This window comes from Eurosta solidaginis, chromosome 5 (genome assembly GCF_040869045.1).
Source record: "Eurosta solidaginis isolate ZX-2024a chromosome 5, ASM4086904v1, whole genome shotgun sequence".
NCBI classification, from domain to species: Eukaryota; Metazoa; Arthropoda; class Insecta; order Diptera; family Tephritidae; genus Eurosta; species Eurosta solidaginis.
Genome location: NC_090323.1, coordinates 123,227,755 through 123,253,184, shown reverse-complemented (window position 1 = coordinate 123,253,184; position 25,430 = coordinate 123,227,755). Strand labels below are relative to the sequence as shown.

At 32.2% G+C, this 25,430-nt stretch overlaps 1 long non-coding RNA gene and 1 pseudogene across 1 annotated transcript; both read right to left on the bottom strand.

The window, feature by feature from the left end:
- Positions 1 to 603: 603 nt before the first annotated feature.
- LOC137252153 (uncharacterized) lies at positions 604 to 6,926 on the bottom strand. The gene is made up of 2 exons (XR_010953457.1): positions 6,736 to 6,926; positions 604 to 1,390 (listed from the first exon to the last, which is right to left on the bottom strand). It is a non-coding gene; the product is annotated as an uncharacterized lncRNA (long non-coding RNA).
- Positions 6,927 to 21,856: 14,930 nt separating this feature from the next.
- The window catches only part of LOC137254481 (T-complex protein 1 subunit eta-like), a 29,281-nt pseudogene continuing 25,707 nt past the window's right edge, over positions 21,857 to 25,430 (bottom strand).

Here is a 25,430-nt window from a genome sequence, read left to right as displayed (position 1 = left end):
TAAACTGTCAAGTAAACTCGAACAGTTTCGATAGATTTTTTCCTAAGTTATGACAGTGCTGGAAATTTTCAGTGGGATATTAGTTCAGGTACCTACAATTTAGGCGAACTAGCACCCAGCCTGAATGCTTTTATATTCAATAATCGAATGTACCTAAATTAAAATTTTTTCTTGTCATACTTATGCTGCTACAATTACGAAATTTTTTTATGCTTTCTTGTTTTGATTAATAAGGTTTGGTTAATAAGGCCGTATATGAATGTCTTTGATTCCAAACTAGAAAAGCGGACGAAACTTTATCGGAAAAGCAAATTACAATAACAATAACTCATATGCGAAGACGAGACCAACATTACACACAAAATAAATGAGCGAAACATGTTTTTGTTCATTTTGAAAACTTTATTTTTCGTGAAGTTTCTTCACAATAAAACAAAAGAAAATAATGAGTGAAAATTATGGATTCCTTTTTGGTTTAAATGACTTCTCCAGGACTTTGATTTTCGTTTTGTATTTATGCACAAATTTTTCCAAAAAAAAAAAATTAATTTTTGGTTGTTAAAATGGCACAAAAACCTAACGAAATTCAAACTGGCTGATTGGTTTTTAACAAACATATTGTATTTTTCTTGTATTTTCTTTGTTTGAATATACATAGTTTACTCACTTACACCAGTACTGAAGCCGTATTAAGAAGGAGCACGATAAAAAATTTAGAAAAAAATACAAGAAAAATACACGAAAAGGAAGTAGTGTCATATAGGCATGAAATATTTTTCGAGGTGCTCAATATAACGTTCTTCAACTTGTTGAATATGTACATCTGCCGAGTTTCGCGAACGATCATCGTAGACCTGCTGAGTACTCCTTGAGCTCCTTTCTAAATGTTCCTCTTCCACTTCTGACACAATTGAAAAAACTTTATTCTTTGCCTTCAATTGCAAGTCCAAGGGTAAAACTGAAACGGAGTCTGCCATTGCCTTGAAGAAGGAATGTATTGGACTTCCAGTTGCTATTGATTGCGGTACTTCTGTTTGCCGACTGGTTAAAAAATTTTGTAAAACACTAGCTACTGAAGGTTGCGACTGATGAGTTCTTTTCTTGGCACTAGGAGTTGATGTTCTTGTTGTCGATGAAGAAGTTCGGGGTAGGCTTATAGTATCGTCATCTTGCAAAGACTCTTCATTAAAGCTCTCATAAGCCGATTCGGACCTTTGGAAATTTGTTTTAGTTTGTCGTTACTGTATATAAGGGCGGAGAAATTCCATCTGACGCTCATACTTCCACCTTTTACAGGCGGACGCACCATCTCCACTTCTGGTTTTTCGTTTTTTAATATTTCTCGAATAGCTATCCCCTAGAGATTTCCACTTTTCTTTACATAAAGTTTCTAGAAATAAAAAAAAAAACAATACTCATATTATATCTTTGTTTTTTTTTTCAGATTTCTTGCAACAGGCGATTCATTCAAGACAATTGCGTCTTCTTTTCGATTGGGAAACTCAACAGTAGCAGATATAGTGCATTCCACTTGCAAAGCATTATGGGACGTGTTGTCAGAAGTAGTAATGCCAACACCTAATGAGAGCACATGGAAGAAAATAGAAAGGGAATTTTCTGAAAAATGGAACTATAGTAACTGCATAGGAGCACTCGATGTAAAACATGTGGAGATTTTCGTTCCCCCAAAAACGGGCTCCCTCTTCTTCAATTATAAGAAGTTCTTTTCTGTTGTTCTGCTCGCCCTAGTAGACGCAGACTACAAATTCATTTATGTCAATGTAGGCGATTTGGGGAAAAATAGCGACGCTGGTATATTTTCGCGTTCAGATTTGGCTAGGCGACTGGAAAATAACAGTTTGAATATACCAGGCACAAAAAAATTGCCAGGAACTAACATTGAAATACCACACGTTATAGTTGGTGACGAAGCTTTCCCTTTGAAACCCTATCTTATGCGACCTTATCCTAGCTCACAACTAACCGATATGAAGAAAAAGGTCTATAATTATAGGCACAGCAGAGTCCGAAGAGTTTCCGAGAATGCGTTCGGAATTTTATCTCAGAAATTTCGAGTGTACTATCGAAAAATATGCCTCAGCCCAGAACACGTAGATAATGTCATCCTGGCCACTTATGCTCTGCACAATTTTTTAAGAGATGATTCAGTACAGACTGAATACGAAGATTGTGGCGAGCTTCGTTTGAGAGATCTTCCCCGTATAGGAGGTAATTTTGTAAATAACGCCATACAGGTACGGGATAAACTTAAGGACTACTTCAATTCACCTCAAGGAACCGTGTCATGGCAGAATGATATTGCACTACAAGGAGCTCGTCGAAGTTAAATTATATAATTTATTTAATAAATTCAAATACATTACTAATGTAAACAACTAATCTAAATTTAACCATATAAAATCGTTCTATCTCGGCAGCTGTTTCAGAAACGCCCTATCTCAGGATTTTATGCATAATGTCAAAATGTATTGAATTTGAGGTCAGATAAGGCGTTTTTAAACAAAATCTGAAATATGGATTTCTTCAAACGTTTTCTGAGATAGGCCGCAAATTGGCAAACGGCTTGATATATTTAATAAATTCAAATACAATATTAAAGTAAAAAACTTTATATCCATATTTAATTATATAATATATAATATTTTTTATGCCACAAATTGGCCAAACGGCTTGATATATTTAATAAATTCAAATACAATATTAAAGTAAACAACTTTATATCCATATTAAATTATATATTATATAATATTTTTTATGCCACAAATTGGCCAAATGGCTTGATATATTTAATAAATTCAAATACAATATTAAAGTAAAAAACTTTATATCCATATTTAATTATATATTATATAATATTTTTTATGCCACAAATTGGCCAAACGGCTTGATATATTTAATAAATTCAAATACAATATTAAAGTAAAAAACTTTATATCCATATTTAATTATATATTATATAATATTTTTTATGCCACAAATTGGCCAAACGGCTTGATATATTTAATAAATTCAAATACAATATTAAAGTAAAAAACTTTATATCCATATATAATTATATATTATATAATATTTTTTATGCCACAAATTGGCCAAACGGCTTGATATATTTAATAAATTCAAATACAATATTAAAGTAAAAAACTTTATATCCATATTTAATTATATAATATATAATACTTTTTATGCCACAAATTGGCCAAACGGCTTGATATATTTAATAAATTCAAATACAATATTAAAGTAAAAAACTTTATATCCATATTAAATTATATATTATATAATATTTTTTATGCCACAAATTGGCCAAATGGCTTGATATATTTAATAAATTCAAATACAATATTAAAGTAAAAAACTTTATATCCATATTTAATTATATATTATATAATATTTTTTATGCCACAAATTGGCCAAACGGCTTGATATATTTAATAAATTCAAATACAATATTAAAGTAAAAAACTTTATATCCATATTAAATTATATATTATATAATATTTTTTATGCCACAAATTGGCCAAATGGCTTGATATATTTAATAAATTCAAATACAATATTAAAGTAAAAAACTTTATATCCATATTTAATTATATATTATACAATATTTCAATTATTTCTTCAAACTGGTTTCAAACAGTTTGAAGAAATAATTGTTAAATTTAAAGGTCGCCAAAAATCGAAATTTGTTATACAATATTTTTTATGCCACAAATTGGCCAAACGGCTTGATATATTTAATAAATTCAAATACAATATTAAAGTAAAAAACTTTATATCCATATATAATTATATATTATATAATATTTTTTATGCCACAAATTGGCCAAACGGCTTGATATATTTAATAAATTCAAATACAATATTAAAGTAAAAAACTTTATATCCATATTTAATTATATAATATATAATACTTTTTATGCCACAAATTGGCCAAACGGCTTGATATATTTAATAAATTCAAATACAATATTAAAGTAAAAAACTTTATATCCATATTAAATTATATATTATATAATATTTTTTATGCCACAAATTGGCCAAATGGCTTGATATATTTAATAAATTCAAATACAATATTAAAGTAAAAAACTTTATATCCATATTTAATTATATATTATATAATATTTTTTATGCCACAAATTGGCCAAACGGCTTGATATATTTAATAAATTCAAATACAATATTAAAGTAAAAAACTTTATATCCATATTTAATTATATATTATATAATATTTTTTATGCCACAAATTGGCCAAACGGCTTGATATATTTAATAAATTCAAATACAATATTAAAGTAAAAAACTTTATATCCATATATAATTATATATTATATAATATTTTTTATGCCACAAATTGGCCAAACGGCTTGATATATTTAATAAATTCAAATACAATATTAAAGTAAAAAACTTTATATCCATATTTAATTATATAATATATAATATTTTTTATGCCACAAATTGGCCAAACGGCTTGATATATTTAATAAATTCAAATACAATATTAAAGTAAAAAACTTTATATCCATATTAAATTATATATTATATAATATTTTTATGCCACAAATTGGCCAAATGGCTTGATATATTTAATAAATTCAAATACAATATTAAAGTAAAAAACTTTATATCCATATTTAATTATATATTATATAATATTTTTTATGCCACAAATTGGCCAAACGGCTTGATATATTTAATAAATTCAAATACAATATTAAAGTAAAAAACTTTATATCCATATTAAATTATATATTATATAATATTTTTTATGCCACAAATTGGCCAAATGGCTTGATATATTTAATAAATTCAAATACAATATTAAAGTAAAAAACTTTATATCCATATTTAATTATATATTATACAATATTTTTTATGCCACAAATTGGCCAAACGGCTTGATATATTTAATAAATTCAAATACAATATTAAAGTTAAAAACTTTATATCCATATTTAATTATATAATACTAGCCTTTACCCGCGGCCCCGTCCGCAAGGAGAAATTTAAATATATGGGCTATTCGCATTAGCCTGCTTATCAAGTTATCTGTTTAAAATTTTGTTTTCTGTCTAATGCATTTTATTTTTGTAATTGAGTAAAAAAAAAAAAGAACTAAATGAGCTGATAACCTGATATTATCCCTAATGATTCCGAAATTATCCAGAAAAATCTACGAAATGGTCTCCAAAAGTTCCCGGAATAGTCCCAAAAAAAACCGAAATGACAACGACAAGATTCTAGACGTATCCAGAGAACCACACAGAAATAATCCCTGAAGGTGTTCCAAAATGATCCCGAAAAGGTTCCGAAATTACCCTGACGGGCTCCCGGGCAGATCTCAAAAACCATCCAGAAAATATCCAGAAAGGGTCCCTAAATTATCCCGACATACTCCAGAAAAAGTTCCGAAATGGCTCCGAGGGGATCCACGACGGCTCGCGAAAACCATACAGAAATGATGCCGAAAGGGTCCGCAAATGATCCCGTATTAGTCGAAAAAAATTCCCGAATTGACCAAGACGGGATCCCGGACGAATCCCAAAAACCATCCAGAAATGATGCCGGTAGGTATCACAAATGATCCCGAAAACCATACAGAAATGATGCCGAAAGGGTTAACAAATGATCCCGTATTAGTCGCGAAATAGTCCCGAAATGACCCTGATTGGATCCTGGACGGATCCCGAAAACCATCTAGCAATGATGCCGGAAGGTACCTCAAATGAACCCGTATTAGGCTATATGCGTGCCAAATTTCATACAAATCCGTCCAGCCGTTCTTGCGCGATTGAGTCACAAAGACAAACGTCTGGACAAACATCTTAACATCCAAACTTTCCCATTTATAATATATATTAGATTAGATAGATTATACAAGGCGAGTCACTCTAGCTCAACTTCGATCTGGATACTGTAACAGGTTAACCTATACCTATCCAGAATCAACCCCGACATACTAAATGTATGCCCTGCTTGCAATGTGTCCCTACATGACACCAACCATCTCTTTAATTGTAATGTGGAACCAACACCTCTAACACCCCTCACATTATGGTCCACCCCTGTTGAAACAGCAAGTTTCCTTAGACTCCCGTTAGAGGATATTGATCACAATTTGTGATCGGTCACACCTATTGGATGGCGAAGCACTGCTACAACAACAACTATAGTTTCTTACGCCGACGACTGCACGATAATGGCAACCGAACCTGGCCCTCCAATAGACGATTTATAAAATAAAAATAAATGTAAGGCGCGATAACCTCCGAAGAGATCTAAGGCCGAGCTTCTCTTCCAATTTGCGTTGTGCTCCTCTTGATTTTTCCCTACAAATAGACGAATTAGTTTCTAGAATAAACTGCTATCTTCCCAGACTTTCTGGTTTCTTCAGCTCGCACGACCTGGTACCTTCACCGAACAAATAAACGCAAATTTTGAACGTCTTAGGGGTAAAGTTCGATTACACTGTCACCTTTAAGGCTTTTTTAAGCCATAACAATAATAGCGGAAAGACCACGATTAAACCTTTAGTGTCTCCATTGGCTCCTTGCGCAATTGATTATAGTTTATCACCTGTTGCAACAAATTCATTACCCTCGCTGTAAACTGTCTGCAAGCGTGAATTATTTATTATTTAACTAAAACATGGATATATTCTACGCAACCTCTCGGAAAATGCAAACGCAAGAACAAAAACAGTTTACTCACCATCTGCTCCAATTTCCTTTGAGATTTCGGCCCAGATATTGTTTTTCCTCGTAGTATTCATGTAATGCTCATTTTGTAAATTGTAAAGTTCGGGATAATTACTTATTAAAATAATAAGCTGTTCCTCGTTTATTTGCATTTTGTAAATATATTAAACTAGGCCAATAATAATATTGTAAACATATTTTGCCGCTCGGTAATTCACACCTAGCGGCAGCAGCACTGCGCGACACTTCCCAAAGCGGCATTTTTGCCTAGTTGATCAAATTTGCCGCGCTGTGCCGGGTCGCGCAGTGCTGCTGACGCTAGGTGTGAATTGCCTCATAAGAATACATGCAAAGAATATTTTGTAGTTCAGTGCAGTGCTGCGTAGTGCAGCCTAATGTGGCCTTACCTTAACTCCATCAATTTTTGTGACTATATATGGTCCTTGGTAAATGCTTTCGTGTTTATTTCTAGGTTCTTTTTGTACTACTACCTTGTCGTTTATATTAATTGCTAACGGACGCGCCCTCTTATCATAAAGATCCTTATTTTTAATTTTATGTTTATTAATTAAATCTTTTGCTATTTTATGTGTTTTTTGTAGTCTATATTTTACTTCTTTTGCATAATTTTCAACATTGTAAATTGGATCGATTTGTTCCTTTTGAACTTCATTTGGTAAGGTAACATTTCCACCAAATACTAATTCGTATGGAGTAAATCCATTATCAAAAACTGTACTAGGAGTTGTATTATGCAAAAATGTAAAATATTTCAAATAAACGTCCCATTAGGGGAAGTTATCATTTAGAAAAGCTCGTAAATATTCATTAAACACCCGATGATTTCTTTCAATTGTACCTAGGGTTTCATGATGGTAAGCTGTAGAAAAATTATGTTCGATTTTTAGGAGTTTAGTTAATTCAGAGAAAATTTCATTGTTATATTCGGTTCCTAAATCGGTTTCAACTGATTTCATTATGCCATAAATGAGGATGAAGCCTTCAAAAATCGCTGTTGCAATTGTTTTTGCTGTCTTATCAGGGTTTGATATTGTAACTAGGTATTTGCTTAAGTCGCACATAATGGTAACCGCGAACCTATTCCCATTATTCGACTCAGGCAATGGTCCTATTGTATCTATAACTACGACATCGAAAGGTTTGCAGGGTGTTGGTGTAAGCACCAAATTTTCTTTGGTTTTTGGCTTTACTTTATTCAAAAGGCCTTTTTTGCAATTTTTGACGTATTTGGCAATGTCACAGGTCATACATTTCCAATAATATTTTGTACGTATTTTTGCGTAAAGCTTTTAATTTCCGCAGTGACCTCCTGATATCGCGTCATTGTGGTAAATTTCCTTTAATTTAAGTTTTTTGTCGTTGTCCGTAACTGTTTCGACAGGTTCTATTAATAGTATTTATAAATTTTGTAAAATTGAATTCCCTGTATTTTTAAATTTTGAAATAGAAAAATATTTAAATAACTGATCATCTTTTTGCCATTCTGCTTGCTTAATACTGTGTTTACCAGCTTCTTTTTCAAGCTTCAAAAGTAATTCATCTAATTGCATTATTTTGTTGGTACACACAATATTAAGTAACTCGAGTTTTTTATGTTTTAAATGCGCATATATTTTTAAATTGATTTTATCATTATCGTTGTCATGACATGTTTGGCTTTTTATCTTATAGATTTTCTTGGAAAAATTATATGAAAACTTGTCGAATACCTGTAATTTGACATTTTTTCGTTTATGTCTTCAGCCGATTGTTGTAATTGTTCGTAACGTTTCGTCATAGACCTCGTCTGTACCGCTAAAATTTGGTTATTGGACTTTTTAAGTTCTTGAATTGAAATTCGCGATAATGCGTCTGCACCTACGTTGGATTTTCCTTTAATATATTCTATGGTAAAATTATATTCGGACAATTCCAAACGGATTCTGGAAAGTTTCGACGACGGATATTTCATATTAAATAGATAAACTAGTGGACGATGATCTGATTTAACTTTGAAGTGAGTGCCATAAATATATGCACGAAATTGCTTTATTGCAAAATATATTGCCAAAAGTTCTAATTCTATTATTGCTTTATTTTGTTCCGATTTGCTAAAGGATTTTGAAGCAAAACAAATTGGCAAGTCGTTACCGTTATGATTTTGACTCAGTATCGCACCACAACCTAACTTTTAAGCATCAACCGTAATTAAAAGTTCCTTGGTGAAATCTGGATATTGTAATAGTTTTGGAGAAATCAGACTTTTTCTTAGTTTTTCGAAAGCTAACTCACATGCCGTATCCCAATTAAATTCAACATTTTTTCTACTCAAACGATTCAATGGAGCTGCTAAAGAAGCGAAATTTGGAATGAATCTCCTATAATAATTTGCAAATGCCATGAATCTTCGGACAGCATCTTTATCGCGTGGCTTAGGATACCTTTTAATTGCTTCAATTTTTGAATCGTCTTGTAGCAAACCATTTGCTGAGCATTTATGCCCTAAGAAAGTTACTTCAGGTCTAAGAAAATTACATTTTTTTGGGTTAAGTCGCAAGTTGAACTTCCTACAGGGAAAACTTTTTTTAGATTATTGAGATGATGTGCTTCGCTACATCCAATTACTATTATATCGTCTACATACATAAAGGCTTGGTTGGGTGAAATACCAGAAAATGCAATTGACATCATTCTTGAAAATGAATTTGGAGCTACGTTTAGACCAAATGGTAAAACCTTCCATCGAAAAGCTCCGCGGTCAGTACTAAAAGTTGTTATGTCTCTTGAATCTTTGTGAAGTGGAATTTGGTGAAAACCCGAAAAAAGATCTAAAGTAGAAAAGAATTTCGCACGGCCAAGGTTATCCAAAATATCGTCTTCACGTGCCAAAGGAAATTTATCGGCAATTAACTTTTTATTTACAGCCCTAAAGTCAACGCACATTCTATACGATTTTTGGCCATTTAGGTCTTTTTTCGGTACCAAAATCAAGGGACTGTTATAATTCGAACAGCAATTTCGATCAGATCGTTTTCCAATAGTTTATTAACCTGTTTATTTATTTCTTCGCGTTGAGAATACGGTAGGCGGTAATTTTTAATGTATACTGGCGTTGTATCGTTTAGTCTTAGTTTTTGTTCATAAAAATTTTTTATTGTCATTTTATCATTGTCTAGCGTAAAAATATCGGAATATTGTAAACATAAGTTAATAAGCTTATTTTCAGCATAATTAGGTATTTGTTTTTCTAAAGTGCTTTTAAGTTCTTTGATACGACTATCTTGCTTTACTGGGTTATTGATTTTATAAACGTTATAATTAGAAAGTTTTTCGGTTTGAATGTTGTGGTTGTTTACGTATTTTACGCTATTTGTGGTATTTATTACCTTAATGATCGGATTATTAGTATCAACTATACATTTCGCTGTGAAAACACCGTCAGAAATCTCTTGAGAATCCACGAAAAGTGGTTCTGAGTCTTTTTCCAAGGCGAAAATTCTATAAACTTCGCAACGAGGTGGTATAACAAATGTATCGCTCTCCATTTCGTGAAGGATGGGAAGTGCGATCTTTTCATTGCCTATCCAGAAGGAAATGCAATTTGTTCCATAGCTGATATCACATTTATTTGTTTTTAGGAAATCCTTACCAAGTATTACATCTGATGGAATGTTGAAATCATTGTCTACCACGCGCAACGTATGTTTGATATAAAAATTTGAAAAGTGTAAGTTAGTTGTAAAAGTACCTAATGTAGAAACTGTCTCTGTAGTTACTCCAGTAATATTAATTGTATCATTGCTATTAATTGACAAATTTTTATTAAGAGAAGAAATTTTAATTAACGAAATGTCGGCTTGTGTATCGACTAGAAATGTACAAAATTTGTTAGAGCCAGTAATATTTATTTGTATAAAATCAGAATAATTTAAGTTAAGACAATAAACGTTTTTAGAAGAAAAATTGTGAGCTGAATCAGTTAGTAATTTGTCTCGTCCTCCCTCAGTGTTCGCTCCTGAGGGGCTTCCCTGTTTAAAGCCCGGACGCTTGCATTTCTACCTCTATTATTGGAAGTGTTAGAACCGTTGTTATTGCTAGTACGACTATTGTTGCTATTATTGTTATTGTTAGGCTGATTCCGATTTCCGCCGCCGGAACGGAAATTTTGCCTTTGATTTCCGCGATTGAAGTTGTTGCCATAGTTACTAAAAGATGGTCTATTTTGTCTATAATTGTTAAAGTTACGACTTTGATTTTGGAAATTTCGACCTCGGTTATTACTTTGGAAATTTCTAAAATTGTTATTGTTCCGCGCCATAAATGCTAAAACTTGACGTTCTTTTATTTCATTTGATTGCTCTACAATCAGTTTGGCTACTACGTCCTTGGAATCAAAAAAATTGGTTGAAGCGAGGATTGATTTAACTAAACTGGTTTTTCGTTCAATCGACAAACATTAACTGTTTGCTCGATGGCCATTTCATGGGCTTTGTCCTTAGTAATTCCTTCGATAATGAGCGAACGCTCTAAAGCGTCAGACAATTCTTCGACGCGTTTTGCAAAATCGGTGTAATTATTATTATTAACTTGCAAAGCTGCAATTTTTCCGGCCACAACTTTGGAGTTGTCGGGTTTTATACGGTTACGTAGTGCTATCGTTAACTGAAAGTACTGAGTTGATATCGCTCCTCAAGCTTTACCATCGAGTTTGGATTTAATATATGAAATACAAATGCCAGTTAAATTTTCGTCGACAAATTGTTCGATTAACTCAATTTTAGTAGTGAAAGATTCGAGGCCTAGGGGCTCACCGCTATAATTTTCACGCATAATACCAGCACATATGCCGATAAACGTCCTTTTTTCTTCAGGAGTCGCCATATTTGTATCGGAATTAGGAGAATTTGAAATATTTGTTTCGGGCAATTCCTAAAATCCGTGAAATTCTCCGGACAAAGAAAGTCTAACAACAAGGTTTTTGATTGTACTGGGCGAATATGTGGTTGAGCCTTCGGAAACTGGGCTTTTAAAATCAAGATTTTCGGAATCGGAACTTTCGGAATTAAAATTTTTGGAATTGGAATCTGAATTTTTGGAATTTTCGGAATCTGAGTCTTGTTCTGAGATTCTGGGAACTACTTTTTGGTTTCTAAGGAACATATGTAGTAGGAAGCAAAGAAGAAATATTTAAGCTGATTAAAGTCGAATTTGTAGAAATTGCTTACGAAAGTTTAACAGAAATTGAAATTGAATTGAATGTTGATGTGAAATTGAAAGAATTATCCGGCAATTTAATGAAAGACTGAATATTTAATGATAAATTGAATGTATATTGAAGTAATTTAGTTTAAATTGATTTCAAAGGAAAATATTTTATTTTGGTAAAAGGACTTGGCTGTTGATAACGGACGCACCGCTTTATTAAAAAGATCTCAATGTGTTTGTGCTTTTACGGACGCACCGTTTTTATTAAAAATTGTATGGTTTTATTTTTATAGATACGGGCGCACCGCATCTTTTCAAATTTGTTATACGAATATCCTCGGACGCACCGGGATTAAAAAAAAAATTTCCATTGGTTTTGTACGGAACCACCGTTTACGCAAAAAAAATCTTTTTGGTTAATTACGGAACCACCGCTTTATGAAAAAAAAATTATGTTTCATTTTATTTTTGTATTGTTTTTGATAAAGCCCACTGTAGGGCAGAGTGGTACTAAAATTAGAAAAAAAAAACGTTTATTGAGTTTGGCAATTGTTTTAATAATCAAAACGTTGAAGCAATGCAATTATGGGAAAACAATTTTTTTTCTGTTTTTGTCCGACCCTGTCTCACAGTGCCTACCTATAATCCTACACATATAAAAATATGTATGAATATAATACAAGAAACATTTTTTTTTTTTTGTAATAAGTATTGTGAGTAATTTAATTTAATTAAGTTAATTTTTATTTGTATTTTGCAATGAGTTTGCAAAAATAATATTTAAAAATTTAAGAGAAAAATATATGAGTATAATATAAAATATATTACATTTTAATGAGTATGAAGAGTTAGTGTCAAAACTGAAATTGTGAATATAATATAAAATGTGTTTTCATTTTATTGAAGAAAATTGAAAAATATTAAGCTAATTTTAATAATGGAAAATTTTTGCACACCATACCAGTTACTGCTTGGCTCGATTTACCGCTTGCTGTACCTGTTGTTCTACTGCTGCGCTGTGAGTTCTGCTACTGCGTGCATGTTATGCTGATGCTGCTGCTTTTGGATGGCGTCACTTATTTTTTCCGTTATTCAGGTCGAACGGTGGTTTGCCGTTATTGATGTGGCGTGGCTAGTGCCGTTTGTTTTTTCACCAAGAATTTGGTACAGTTTTCCAGAACTTTAGTTTTTATTGTTTTAAGTGTAAATGTTAAATTATGTATTATTTCTGCTGCCGTTTAGTTTCTTTTATTATTAGTAAAAACAATTTCTTATTATTTCCGTTTTTAATTAGTTTTTGCATCATACGTATTATATATTCTTAACTGTTTTTCCAACTAATAATTTTTTTCCACTAGCCACTGCCATAAACCACCAGCACCGCTACACTGCCATATACTTAAAATTTTTTCCAAATTTTCGTAGTTGATTTAAATGTTTGTTTTTTTTTTTTGTAATTTTTGATTTTGTACTTTTTTTGTTGTAGATTTTTTTTTGTAAATGTTTTGTAATTTTTTTATAGTTTTCGAAAGAACATTTTTTTTGTAAAGGTTTTTCGTTTTTTTAATTTTTTTGTAAGAGTTTTGCATTTTTATATATTTTTTGTGATGGTTTTTAAATTTTGTAAATTTTTTTTTGTAGAGTTTTAAGTGGTATTAAAATTTTTTTTGTAGGGTTTTTGTAAGTTTTGTATTTTTTTTGGATTTTTATGGTTTTTAAATTTTTAAATTTTGTGTAAATTAAATTTTAATTCTTTAGGAAAAAACTGTATTTGTTTAATTCATTTTTAATTAAATTTTTGAATTTTAAGATACGATTTAAATTTTTAAGATTTTAAGTTTTTCTTTTTTGATTTTTGTGTATATGTTGTAATTTTGTTAATAATTAATTTTTCGATTTTTGCACTTTAATTAGTGCCTGTTGGGAGGCTTGAATGGCCACTCGCCGCACTTGCAGGCCTTCGGCCCACGGTCGCCATTTAAGGTTGGCCTTTTAACGCCAACCATTTTGTGCTTCAATTTTAGATACTCACCCGCTCACACACACAACGCTTCTCTACCTTTTTAGTTCCAAATTATTAAGTTTAATTCAGTGTATTTTTCATACACAGTTTATTTAAATTTATTTACGTAGGTCTAGAACTCCACGCCTTAGTTTTACCTTAGTTATTTTAATCTCTATTTATAATAAAAGTTCTACTGTTCTTAGTCTTTTGCGTTATCTTTATATTCACAATATTAGTTTTTAGTTTTTTTGCATTATACAATAAAAATACTTTTTTTTTTTACTTTCAACTTTAGTTTTCTAAGTTTCTAAGTTTCTAATCTTTGTTCTGCAACTTTTTCACGACCGACCAATTCAACTATCCAAACGAAACTCGCCAGGGTTCGTTCTTCACCCAAGCTCAGCGGCCATCATTTTTTACTGCTAAATCAATTGGTCCCGCTGAGCGCAATTGGCATCGCTGTCAGCTGTTGCTGGGTGTACTTAGTGCGTAAAGGCGGGTAACGCAGTGCGGTTATACCCTGATATCTATCTGGATCTATTTCCGATGAACAGAGTTGCTCTGTTGATTTGGTTTTGTTTTCGCTTCCCAAGGCAGCCGGTTCTATGTACCGCAACGACTAGAAATTTATGCTTGCCAAGCGCTGTCATTTCAGTGTAACCCCCTTTAATTTGTTGCGTTCCTCCCACAAATTGTCATCCTCCCAGCAGATCCTTGCAGCGGGACTGCGCAATATTCTCCTGCTCTGGTAAAGTATCCAACCCAATCCGGGTCCTCCTGACCCGGTCCTGACAAATGTTTTGCTCTTTCGCCACCAAGGCAAGCCGAAGCAGTTAAAGAAATAGATAGGCTGTGTGAAATGGGAGTGATCGGGGAATCGAACTTGCCGTGGTGTAACCCTTTGGTGTTAGTGCGAAAACAAGGAAAGGTCAGGATTTGTATTGATTCCAGGAAGGCCAACGCGGTTGTTGTTGTTGTTGTTGTAGCGATAAGGTTGCTCCCCGAGGCTTTGGGGAGTGTTATCGATGTGATGGTCATTTGCCGGATACAGATCCGGTACGCTCCGGTACCACAGCACCATTAAGGTGCTAGCCCGACCATCTCGGGAACGATTTATGTGGCCACATTAAACCTTCAGGCCATCCCCCCCCCCCCCCCCCCCACCCCCAAGTTCCATGAGGAGCTTGGGGTCGCCAGAGCCTCGTCTGTTAGTGAAACAGGATTCGCCGCGGATAGGTGAGGTTGACAATTAGGTTTGGAGAAGCTATATATTGCGCTGGCAACCTGAAGGGTTGCGCTACACACCCCTTGAATCTGGTATTTTAGTCGCCTCTTACGACAGGCATACCTACCGCGGGTATATTCTTACCCCCTTACCCGCTGGGGGTAAGGCTAACGCGGTCACGAAGAAAGACTCGACCCATTGCCGCATATCAACGGTATATTGAGTAGACTAAAGACCACACATTATATCAGCGGCATTGACCTTAAGGACACGTTTTTTTCAAATCAAATTGACGGAATCATCCAAGGAGAAGACATCACTCGCAGTTCCTCTGTATAACTTCAAGATGATGCCGTTTGGCCTCTGTAGTAGATCGCAGACAATGAGTAGATGAATATTGAGTAGCTTCCTTGAGATTTTGTAAGGGTCTCAAATATAAGGCAGTCGTAAATTGCCATATACCAAAAGTAATTTTTTGGCCCTTACCGCTGGTGGGGGGAACCAAAGAATACTTTAAAGAAGCAAAACAATGTTTTTAATGAGAAGCTAAATACATTCTCAAACGTTACAACAAATGCCCCTTACCTCTGGTGGGGGGAAGCAGTTTGTATTAAAATAAGAAGTGCTTGGTTTGAGAGTTCAAAGAATTCTGATTTATTTACAAATTATCTTACTTTATATACACTTGTCTTATCCTAGCTTTCTTATAATTTGTTGTTGTATACATAAATATTTACAAAGGTTCATTTACATGTGTGTGTGTGTGAATGTCTTATCTTTAACTATATTTATTTACATATATTTGTTTTGTTGATATGAGCGACCTCGTATGCATTATCTTATCTTTGTTTGTGTAAGTAGTTCATATTTACAGAGGTTCATTTGCTACATATCTATATACATGTGTTTGTGCGTGATTGTCTTATCTTTGTTTAAATAGGTCGCTCAATCGCTAAAATATAGTTTCTAATAGTGGACTGTATTTACAAATCGGTTAACTACTATTATCCTGTAAATAAGAAAAAATGTTCAAGGTTGCTTGAACATACTGCCACGGCCAAAAATATTCTTATCGATTATAATTCTGTTTATTTTACATGACCGTCAAGTTTTATTGTAATTTTATTTTTTTGACTTGCATATGAAATAAAGCGAGGGAAAATTATGTATGAATATTTTTAAATTTAAAATACTAGAATGTTTTTAGCAATAGTATATCTTAGCGTACACTTATTATTGTGTACGTATGTTTTTCTCTAATTGAATAATATTTTGTGGATGAAAAGATATAATTAATAAAAAATAGATAAAATATACATACATTCTTCCAAACTGCCTCCGCCTTTATCCCGGAAGTAACGTTTGATGTCATCTTTCCTGAAAAATTTGCTTGCAGTGATCTGAATGCCTTAATGCTTGAGATGTTTTAATTGTTGTTGTTGCTGCTGTTGACGTTGCACAAGTAAATTGCCTATAACTTGCCTATTTGTATCAACGATAATTTTTCTTTGTGGTATGTTATGTTGTCGCTCTTTTGTAGCTTTTTCTTGTAGTTGTTGTGGATGCTGTACTTTCGGATGATGCCGGTGACCGATAGACACCGGCGAAGCTGAGTTCAATTGTATGGGTACAGTATTGACGGAGATACTTCCATTACTACTACCATCGATACGGTGAATACTACAACCCATTTGTATTTCATTTATGCTATCATCTGAATTGCTATTGGTTACTTCCATTTTCTTCGACGCCATCTGAACATCACAAACTAAATCCGATACCAACTCATAGTCAGCATGCTCGTATGTTAAATGATCATTTTTTGACTTCCGAAGGTTCTGCGGTTGCTCTTCGATTTGATGTTGCGGTTGCGGTCGTTCTATTTTTCGTACAGCATCATTATAATCATCCTCTTTCGCCTCGTCGTCGCCATCTTCAAGAGTCTCTATCCTAATGCTTATTCCACTTTTCCCCCCGGTTTGGCAAATTCGACCAGAATTTCCTGCCGAGGGAGTAGCACGCGTAAAGAGAATTGTATTTTCATCTGCCTCGGTCCGAATATCACTAATACTTTTATCCGCGTTATTATTTCTTTGTGTTATTGAATATGAGTTCATAGCATTGTCGTGCGCGCCATCGTTGGCTGACACGTATTCATCCTTGTCCTTCTCTTGCGGTATGAATAGCTGACGTAATCGCGGTGATGGAATGAATATGAAGGTTTCTTCTTCTAAGTCACCTAAAGTATGTTCATCTGATTTGAATTCTTCTTCGTTTCCTCCTACTTTATTTGCAAGAAAATTAGGTATGTAGATATATTTCTTATGATATTCGGCCAACATTTTGTGGTAATCATTCTCCAATTCTAGATTACAGACTTCAGCAAAATCTGTTTTGTAGAGGAATTGTATATCCTCAAAATATTTGGATATAAATTTGTCAGAAGCGGTACTGTTGGCAAGTTCACACTTGTCCAGAAGTCTGTAGAACAAATCAATTTTTCCTTTAAATATCTGTCTTTTTCTTTGACTTATGTCAAGTTGACTTTCAGCGATCTTCGCCATGCTGAGTTATTTTTATTTAATTGTACTTTTGTTTTTGCCCAGTATATATTTTTTAGGCCCTATTAAACCACTAAAATGTGGTCCTGCCGGGGGAGTTTTGCCTTTAGCCAATGCTAAGGTTTTTATGTGCCTAATTATATAGGACTTTGTACTTCGCCTATATTGATAGGGCTTTTTTGTTTTGTTGATTGCCTGTATTTGTTTCACAGGTCTTACTTTTACTTATTTGCTTATGTTTATAGGGCTTCTTCACTAATGCGAGCAGACTTTGCTGTCCCGTCTTACATATATTTTTGTTTGCTTGGTCATGCTCTTTTTCTTTGGAGAGACTTATAGTACCTCCGCTGAGCTCTTTTTAGGCTCGATTGACCAATGAATGTTGAGTAGCTTCCTTGAGATCTTGTAAGGGTCTCAAATATAAGGCAGTCGTAAATTGCCATATACCAAAAGTAATTTTTTGGCCCTTACCGCTGGTGGGGGGAACCAAAGAATACTTTAAAGAAGCAAAACAATGTTTTTAATGAGAAGCTAAATACATTCTCAAACGTTACAACAAATGCCCCTTACCTATGGTGGGAGGAAGCAGTTTGTATTAAAATAAGAAGTGGATGGTTTGAGAGTTCAAAGAATTCTGATTTATTTACAAATTATCTTACTTTATATACACTTGTCTTATCCTAGCTTTCTTATAATTTGTTGTTGTATACATAAATATTTACAAAGGTTCATTTACATGTGTGTGTGTGTGAATGTCTTATCTTTAACTATATTTATTTACATATATTTGTTTTGTTGATATGAGCGACCTCGTATGCATTATCTTATCTTTGTTTGTGTAAGTAGTTCATATTTACAGAGGTTCATTTGCTACATATCTATATACATGTGTTTGTGCGTGATTGTCTTATCTTTGTTTAAATAGGTCGCTCAATCGCTAAAATATAGTTTCTAACAGTGGACTGTATTTACAAATCGGTTAACTACTATTATCCTGTAAATAAGAAAAAATGTTCAAGGTTGCTTGAACATACTGCCACGGCCAAAAATATTCTTATCGATTATAATTCTGTTTATTTTACATGACCGTCAAGTTTTATTGTAATTTTATTTTTTTGACTTGCATATGAAATAAAGCGAGGGAAAATTATGTATGAATATTTTTAAATTTAAAATACTAGAATGTTTTTAGCAATAGTATATCTTAGCGTACACTTATTATTGTGTACGTATGTTTTTCTCTAATTGAATAATATTTTGTGGATGAAAAGATATAATTAATAAAAAATAGATAAAATATACATACATTCTTCCAAACTGCCTCCGCCTTTATCCCGGAAGTAACGTTTGATGTCATCTTTCCTGAAAAATTTGCTTGCAGTGATCTGAATGCCTTAATGCTTGAGATGTTTTAATTGTTGTTGTTGCTGCTGTTGACGTTGCAAAAGTAAATTGCCTATAACTTGCCTATTTGTATCAACGATAATTTTTCTTTGTGGTATGTTATGTTGTCGCTCTTTTGTAGCTTTTTCTTGTAGTTGTTGTGGATGCTGTACTTTCGGATGATGCTGGTGACCGATAGACACCGGCGAAGCTGAGTTCAATTGTATGGGTACAGTATTGACGGAGATACTTCCATTACTACTACCATCGATACGGTGAATACTACAACCCATTTGTATTTCATTTATGCTATCATCTGAATTGCTATTGGTTACTTTCATTTTCTTCGACGCCATCTGAACATCACAAACTAAATCCGATACCAACTCATAGTCAGCATGCTCGTATGTTAAATGATCATTTTTTGACTTCCGAAGGTTCTGCGGTTGCTCTTCGATTTGATGTTGCGGTTGCAGTTGCGGTCGTTCTATTTTTCGTACAGCATCATTATAATCATCCTCTTTCGCCTCGTCGTCGCCATCTTCAAGAGTCTCTGTCCTAATGCTTATTCCACTTTTCCCCCCGGTTTGGCAAATTCGACCAGAATTTCCTGCCGAGGGAGTAGCACGCGTAAAGAAAATTGTATTTTCATCTGCCTCGGTCCGAATATCACTAATACTTTTATCCGCGTTAATATTTCTTTGTGTTATTGAATATGAGTTCATAGCATTGTCGTGCGCGCCATCGTTGGCTGACACGTATTCATCCTTGTCCTTCTCTTGCGGTATGAATAGCTGACGTAATCGCGGTGATGGAATGAATATGAAGGTTTCTTCTTCTAAGTCACCTAAAGTATGTTCATCTGATTTGAATTCTTCTTCGTTTCCTCCTACTTTATTTGCAAGAAAATTAGGTATGTAGATATATTTCTTATGATATTCGGCCAAAATTTTTGGTAATCATTCTCCAATTCTAGATTACAGACTTCAGCAAAATCTGTTTTGTAGAGGAATTGTATATCCTCAAAATATTTGGATATAAATTTGTCAGAAGCGGTACTGTTGGCAAGTTCACACTTGTCCAGAAGTCTGTAGAACAAATCAATTTTTCCTTTAAATATCTGTCTTTTTCTTTGACTTATGTCAAGTTGACTTTCAGCGATCTTCGCCATGCTGAGTTATTTTTATTTAATTGTACTTTTGTTTTTGCCCAGTATATATTTTTTAGGCCCTATTAAACCACTAAAATGTGGTCCTGCCGGGGAAGTTTTGCCTTTAGCCCATGCTAAGGTTTTTATGTGCCTAATTATATAGGACTTTGTACTTCGCCTATATTGATAGGGCTTTTTTGTTTTGTTGATTGCCTGAATTTGTTTCACAGGTCTTACTTTTACTTATTTGCTTATGTTTATAGGGCTTCTTCACTAATGCGAGCAGACTTTGCTGTCCCGTCTTACATATATTTTTGTTTGCTTGGTCATGCTCTTTTTCTTTGGAGAGACTTATAGTACCTCCGCTGAGCTCTTTTTAGGCTCGATTGACCAATGAATGTTGAGTAGCTTCCTTGAGATCTTGTAAGGGTCTCAAATATAAGGCAGTCGTAAATTGCCATATACCAAAAGTAATTTTTTGGCCCTTACCGCTGGTGGGGGGAACCAAAGAATACTTTAAAGAAGCAAAACAATGTTTTTAATGAGAAGCTAAATACATTCTCAAACGTTACAACAAATGCCCCTTACCTATGGTGGGGGGAAGCAATTTGTATTAAAATAAGAAGTGGATGGTTTGAGAGTTCAAAGAATTCTGATTTATTTACAAATTATCTTACTTTATATACACTTGTCTTATCCTAGCTTTCTTATAATTTGTTGTTGTATACATAAATATTTACAAAGGTTCATTTACATGTGTGTGTGTGTGAATGTCTTATCTTTAACTATATTTATTTACATATATTTGTTTTGTTGATATGAGCGACCTCGTATGCATTATCTTATCTTTGTTTGTGTAAGTAGTTCATATTTACAGAGGTCCCAGTTAGAACGCTACTTGTTATATAATGCATTAAACTATCTGTAGTGCTACAAAAACTATGCGTGAGAAATTCAAAAAGTTTCCATCAGTTTGTTAAGACACAGTGACAAATCCTCACGTATATTTTTCTATACATGTGAGCAGCCTTCTCTTTTATGTTCACTAAATTTTGCTATTAAGCGTTCATATATTTTTCTCTTTTCAATATGCTATTCATATGCCATATATAACACGATTTATACAGCAACGAATGTCATAAAGCTATGCGTTAGCGTTATGGCATAAATAACATATTATCTAGCTGTTGTATTTATCTGATATTCCTAATGCATATATAATGAAGTAAATAACAAATTATCTAGCTGTTATACTTATCCCATAGTCCTAACGCATCTATAACGAAAAAAATAACACTTAAATTTTTTATACCATACAATTTTTATTAAAATGAATATTTATTTAAAAATTTGGAATACGTTATTATTTTATTTTGTAATATATTTCTGTTCCTTATTATATTAAGTTATAATGTTATAATAAAGAAAAGTAAGTAATAACTAAAATCATTAATTGTTGTTTCGTTTAATACAAGATTAGTATTTAATTTATTAAATATAAAAAGGAATATTTTATTTTATTATATTATAAAAGCAATATTTTAATAAATTTTTGCATTTCTATATATTTAGTACATTAAAAAAATTAAGTTAATTGGATGAAAATGGACAGTTAGGGAGGAACATTTTAAATAGCACAGTACTTTATTAAATTCATAGTTTAGTAGTTATTAAGATTTAATATTTATAGCAAATTTTTTTTTTTAATGCGGTTAGCATTACTTAGTTTATTAACAAGTCTAATCCTTGGAACTTAACGTAGTATTAAATACGATATATTAGAGTAAGGTAAAATAGATTTAATTAATTGGGTTGTTATTAATAAAATTAAAAATATTTGAAATAAGTTATGATATACAACTATTTAAATTATCTTTCCAATGGTAACGTAAGTTAATTAATAATTAAGTGCAATTCAAGTTAATTAATTAAGTCATATTTATAAAAAGTAATTAATTATGACATCATATCAAAAATTTTATATTTTAGAAGTTATAAGCTAGTTAAATTAATTATCTTATCTTTGTGTGAATTTATTAGTTTTCAATAACAATTTTTAAAAATATTCAAGTATGAAACTCAAATTTTTATTTATAGTTTGCAAGTACAGATTTTAATTGAGCTTCAAAATTAATATAATTAGTTGATTAATTATGAAAATCAAATTATAAGTTACCGTTCAATGTTAATATAATTCATTACACTTTGGTTTTTAATAAAGTTTCAGAGATAAGATGATTAATTGATTAAGCTATTTTTTTATGAAATTAACAATATTTAATATTATAGTAAAATTAAGTCTACTTTTTTCAAAGTTAATAAATAAATTATTAAAGTTAATAAATAATCTATTAAATTATTTACATTATGTTTTGAATATATAGCAATTTGGTACTATAAAGGTTTGAAAGTCAAAATTGAAACGTTCACTCGTTGGCAGCAGCTCGGCGAAGAAATAACTGCTTTTGTCGCCACCTGTTGTGGCTCAGTTCTATGCATTTTCTCAAGGCTTTGTCAAAGGCAGGGCGTCCTTCCAATTGAAATACGTCTACAAAAAGATATAAAGAAAGAAATAGAGTAGATTCATAATAAAATACAGTGCCACACATAAGTATTGGAAAATGAACTTTTTGCACTATTCACCAGGTTTTGCTTTTTCAAATTATTTTCGCCCTTGTTTATAAAAAAATGTGCCAATATACACGTAATATCTTAATATTAATTATAATTTTTCACGGAAGCAAAACTTGATGAAAACTGCAAAAATTCTGTGCCAACACTTATGCCCGGTACTGTATACTTCTGAAAGAAAAAATATGAGAATGGAATTGTGATTAAAAGGATAACATATAAGGCACATATCGTCGTCTTAGAGTGTAAAAACAAATGATATTGAGAGTAAACTAAATATTAAGTTAGTTACACAAAATGTGATGAAATTATGTTACTACTTCCAGGACACAGTGCCTTCAAGTGGCTACAATAATTAAAGGAATGATTACAAAAAAGTAACGAATTTAGCTGCCTTACATCAAAAAGCGACGATATGAATCTTAACATACAAAAATACCAAATAAAATTTCGTTAACAAGCATCAACTTATTAACCGCTCTTTTTTGCTTTCTGCCGTCTAGGTTAAATAAAATTATGACATCGTCTGAAATTATTTTTCGGAACACCTGGTCGATTGTTGAATTTTCTCCTTTAACTTTATACAAATATATTTTCTGTGAATTTTGAAAATTTTAAATATTTTATTCAACAAAGGTCTACTAAAGCTACCGTTTCGTTTGCATATTCTTTTGACTTCAATTTGTCTTCGAAATCAAGTAACGCGTCTATAGTGGAAATAGGCAATAGAGCCGCTATCTCGATTTGAATAGTATTTTCGACTTCTCCCACCAAACGGCCCACAGAATGTCGTAGCTTCGCCAAAATCACTTTGCATTCCCGCAGTGATTGACTTTGTGCCATTATGGCAGATCTACCATGGATCTAATGCAAAAATGTGAGTGTGAGGTATGAAATGTGCATATATACTCTGTTTCATTTTTATAACCGCGCCAGAATATGCATGTTTTAAACATTTATATAATTTCCTTTTAACTACAATATTTTTCTCATAGAAATCTTAGTTGAAATCGGTATACATCTATGTTGTAAGTTTTTTTGTGTATATTTTAAAACTTCTGGAAAATTTGTAAACATTTTGAAAAACTTTCAAACCTCTCAAACAAAAAATCTGAAAATAGGGGTTGCAGCCCATTCTTCTATTATAACAAGGAGCAAGTTTCAAGTGGTTTAATAATCTCCTTGAATATTTTTGTGACATTTCCGCCATAAAACGCTAGATCAGCATTTATTTTTATATATAAAAATGGATGATTTCTAAAAAAAAAAAAAAAAATTGTCAAAATTCTCGGAGATTATTAAACCACATGAAACTTGCACCTTGTTATAATAGAATTGAATGGGCTGCAAACCCCAATTTCCAGATTTTTATTTGAGAGGTTTGAAAGTTTTTCAATCTCGAAGTTTTAAGTACACACATAAACATGCAAATTCTGATGGGGTTATAAATATGAAACGCAGTATACATACTGATATACATTTAACCTATTTTAAAAAATTTGTTCGAAAAACTTAAAAAGGTTCAAAAATCTTCATTCAAATTTCCAAATTGATCCAGAATTCTATAATTTTTTTTGTGAATGCAGTTTTGTTGTCCAATTAAGTTTAATTAAGTTTAATCTAAGTAAAGAACTAAATTTTACACATTTAAAGGAAGAAAATATAAAGCACCCTTCGCAAAAAAATCAATGCGAATTTCGGTACTTTAAACAAGTACTTTGTTGTTCCAAAATTGATTGGACTAAAAAACTACATATTCAAAAAGTTTCCGAAAATTTCAAAGACATTTTTTTGAATTTGTATGAAGATTTTCAAAACCGTTTTTGAATTAGAATTAAATGGTTTTACATTTACATTTTCATTAGCTGCTTTCTCCAGCACATCAAGCCTTTCCAAGATCGTCCGCTGATTGGCTAAAATTTCTTGGAGGATGTCTCGATTTTCTGTAAATCGAAAGTATTATTAGCAAAATATTAAGGAAAACAGTAATTAATTTATAATACTTTTATTGTAGTCTTCCTCTCGGTCGTTATATGCTGTGCTCACTTCGAAAACTTTCCTTTTCGGAGCTAAATTTGTTTGAGCTGAAAGTAAATAAGGTGAAATTAACTAAATGACAATTCATCGAACTTATTAATTGTTTACTTCTGGATATTTCACTTTGCTGCGTTGTTTCGAAAGATGCATCAAAAATGGTGGTCTCAATTACAATTTTTTGATCCATTATTCCTTAAAAATACAAATTATTAGTGCAGAATTTATTAACATTATAAGTGTTTTCATATAAAAAACCGATTTTCTCAAAAAGTGTAGTTAGGCGGTTAACTAATAAAGGGGACGATATGTGTCTACCAAGCAAAAGAGCAGCAGCAAAATTAGATGCACGCCGATCTTCTTTCTTCACACTTGTTTTGAGCTTTAAACGGCAAAATCGTGGAAAAGATTATGTAAAATGGGTATTAATAGAAATTTGTGTTCATTTGGAATACAGAAGTATTTAAATTGAATATCGGATTTAGGAATTTTTACTAATTCATTATTCAATTTA